Raw genomic sequence first — 3,750 nt, 5'->3', positions numbered from 1 at the left:
CTTGGTATTTTATTTGCAAAACTGACTCAAACAAATCTGCTTGAGACAGTGCAATCATAGGGACTGCATACTGGATAAAATGTAGTCAACAAAGGACTCTTGCCAGGAGTGCGCAAACTTGGCTAGTAGAAATTCAGATAAAACCTAAGACCTTCTAAATTTAACAATTAATTGAAAATTAATAAAACCCAAGTGTTGGGCCAATAATGAGACTAGTAACTACAGGCTACTGAAAGGGAAGAAAATTTAACTGACGTTGTAAAAGAACATATAGTAAGAAAAAGAAAATAAGGCCGGGCACGGTGGCTTATGCCTGTAATCCCAGCACTTTGGGAGGCTAACACGGGCGGATCACCTGAGGCCAGGAGCTCGAGGCTAGCCTGACCAACATGGCGAAACCCTGTCTCTACTGAAAATACAAGAATCAGGCCAGGTGCAGTGGCTCACGCCTGTAATCCCAGCACTTTGGGAGGCAGAGGTGGGTGGATCACCTGAGGTCAGGAGCTCGAAACCAGCCTGACCAACATGGAGAAATCCTGTCTCTACTAAAAATATAAAATTAGCCAGGTGTGGTGGTGAATGCCTATTATCTCAGCTACTCGGAAGGCTGAGGCAGGAGAATCACTTGAAACCAGGAGGCAGAGGTTGTGGTGAGCCAAGATCGCACCACTGCACTGCAGCCTGGGCGATACAGCTAGACTCCATCTCAACAACAACAAAAAAAAAAAAAAAAAAGAAAGAAAAAAGAAAATATGTGTGTTAAAACTATTACATTGTATTGCTTCATGAAAATATTTGACAAATGGAGGAGGCAGGGAACATGTACACAAATCAGGTGAAAAATATGGAAATGTCAGGGACAGGCGGGGGGAATAATCCAAGGCTGAAATTCAAAGGAAAAAGTGCTGGAAAAGGATTTGGGGTGGCAGCAGGCAACACATCATATGGCAGTGTAGCTGGTATTAGAAAACAACACCAGAAAATGAAATAATCTTCTTTATACATGCCAAGGAAAAGTCCTTTGAGCTACTTAGGCATCAATATGTTGAGTCTTGCAAGTGAGACCTCAGCTAAATGAGTGTGGTGGAATCGTCAGGAATGGCCTGTTTCGATCATTTACACTGAACTTCTACACACCTTACCTATTGCCTGGTGTTCTCGCTGGATTTTACTAATTATGGGACAGATACACCAGAGGCTAACCCTGACTATGCAAGCTTAGTAGTTAAGTAAGTTATGAAGTGGCCATCTGTGTTTTCTGCTTAAGCCATTGAGAGGATCTCAAAGGTAGAAGAGACCTTCAAGGGCACCAAGTCCACCTACTGATGCCAGGGGTGGACTCTGTTAACTCAGTGATTCCTCAACCTTTGCAAGTGCCCGAAGTAACAGGAAACTACCTCGAAACAGTATGTAGTAGGCTGTTTCCTCCTCCCCTCTATCCAACAGTCCCATTTTTATACCTTAGAACCTGTGATGTCAAGTCAAAAACACTCGTCTTCAACTTTTCATGTATCTGTCAGTAATAGTTTATAGCCCACAGAATAAAATAAATAGCTATAAGTTCATACTAATAAAACAAATAATTGAATGAATAAAGAAATGGGAGAAAAATGACAATACTTTTTTTACAGTAGAATTTCCAGTAAAAGATGTAAACGGAGTGGTAGAAACAAAAAATGACCATTTGGTAAACACCACATTAATAAGTGTTGGAGGCAAAGTAGACGCTGAATTTGATTAAAAGACTTGCATAGTCTCCAAGTATCTCCCCACAATATATTAACATTTGTTAATTACAAAAGGAAACAGCAATTTTACAGAGGTGAAACCTGGTCAAGGATCTCTATAAAACCCTTAAGCCAAGAGAGCAAACTTATCCCAGATAATGTGATTTTTCTGACATGATACACAGAGCAGGGCACCTAACTCCTGTGGATTACTGCCAAAAATGCATATCCTAATTTAAACATGAGGAAGTACCAAACAAGCCCAATTTCAACAGCCAGGCACAGTAGCTCACACCTGTAATCCTAGCACCCTGGGAGGCTAGGGTGGGAGGGTCCCTTGAGGCAAAAAGCTTGAGACCAATCTGGGCAACACGGTGAGACCCTGTCTCTACAAAAATTTTCTTAAAAACTAATTTCAGGGATATTCTACAAAATAACGGACCAGGATTCTTTAAAACTGCTAATGTCATGAAAGGCAAACACTGAGAAACTATATTGAAAGAGAACTGTGGAACCGTTCAACACTGAGGAACTGTATGAACTCTGGGGAGATCAAGGAGAAGTGATAACTAAATGCAATGAGGGGCCAGGCACAGTGGCTCACGCCCGTAATCCCAGCACTTTGGGAGGCCGAGGCAGGCAGATTACCTGAGGTGAGGAGTTCGAGACCAGCCTGGACAACATGGCAAAACTATCTCTACTAAAAACAAAACAAAACAAAACAAAAAATACAAAAATTAGCTGGGCCTGGTGGCAGACACCTGTAATCCCAGGTACTCAGGAGGCTGAGGCAGGAGAATTGTTAGAACCCAGGAGGTAGAGACTGCAGTGAGCCAAGATCGTGCCACTGTACTCCATCCAGTCTGGGCAACAGAACAAGACCCTGTCAAAAGAAGGAAGGAGGGAGGGAGGGAGGGAGGGAGGGAATGCAATGAGGTATCTTACATTGAATCCTGCACCCATAAAAGGACATTAGTGGGAAAATTGGCCAAATTTGAGTTACATCTTTAAGATAGTTAATAGCACTGTGTTACTGTTAATATCCTGGTTTTGATTATGATACTAAGGTTACGTAAGATAACATTTGGGGATGTTGGGTAAAAGGTATAAGAGGATTCTTTGTACTATTTTTGCAAGCATGTTATAAATATCAAATGATATCCAAATAAAAAAGAGACAAACATGTAACTATCACAGCTTAGAGCCCATACTCCTGTTCCCACGATGCTTTTTCTCCCTAACAGCTCAACTTTTAAATAGAGCTTTTATAGATAAGGAGTGGATTTCACAATGTTAACGATGTTGATCACTCAGTTCTTTTTTTGTTCTTTTTTTTTTTTTTTTTTTTTTAGGGATGGGGTTTTTTTTTCCCGGCCGGGGTTGCAGTGAGCCAAGATTGGGCCACTGCAACCTTTGCTCCCTGGTTCAAGCGAGTGTCCTGCCTCAGCCTCCCGAGTAGCTGGGACTACAGGTGCACACCACCACACCCGGCTCATTTTTGTATTTTTAGCAGAGACAGGGTTTCACCATGATGGCCAGGCTGGTCTTGAACTCCTGATCTCGTGATCCACCCGCCTCGGCCTCCCAAAGTAATGGGATTACAGGCATGAGCCAATGCACCCAGCCTGGTCACTCAGTTCTATAATCCTAAGGTTAGCCTTTGTGTTTTTCATTATAATTTGAAATTTCTTTGATTTTATTAAAGCCTCACTACAGAAAAAAATCGAAAAGCAACAGATGTAGAGAAGGAAAACCAGAAGAAACACCCCAAATCTTCTACTCGGGAGAAACTAGTATGTAATCAGCCAGGTTTCTTTTTATTTTATTTATTTTATTTTATTTTTTTGAGACGGAGTCTCGCTCTATCACCCAGGCTAGAGTGCAATGGTGCAGTCTTGGCTCACTCTAACAGCCACCTCCAGGGTTCAAGAGATTCTCCTGACTCAGCCTCCCAAGTAGCTGAGACTACAGGCACACACCACCTAACCCAGTTAATTTTTGTATTTTAAGTAGATACGGGGTT

Source organism: Theropithecus gelada, unplaced genomic scaffold (genome assembly GCF_003255815.1).
Source record: "Theropithecus gelada isolate Dixy unplaced genomic scaffold, Tgel_1.0 HiC_scaffold_220, whole genome shotgun sequence".
Classification (NCBI taxonomy): Eukaryota; Metazoa; Chordata; class Mammalia; order Primates; family Cercopithecidae; genus Theropithecus; species Theropithecus gelada.
This window is presented reverse-complemented; position numbering follows the sequence as displayed.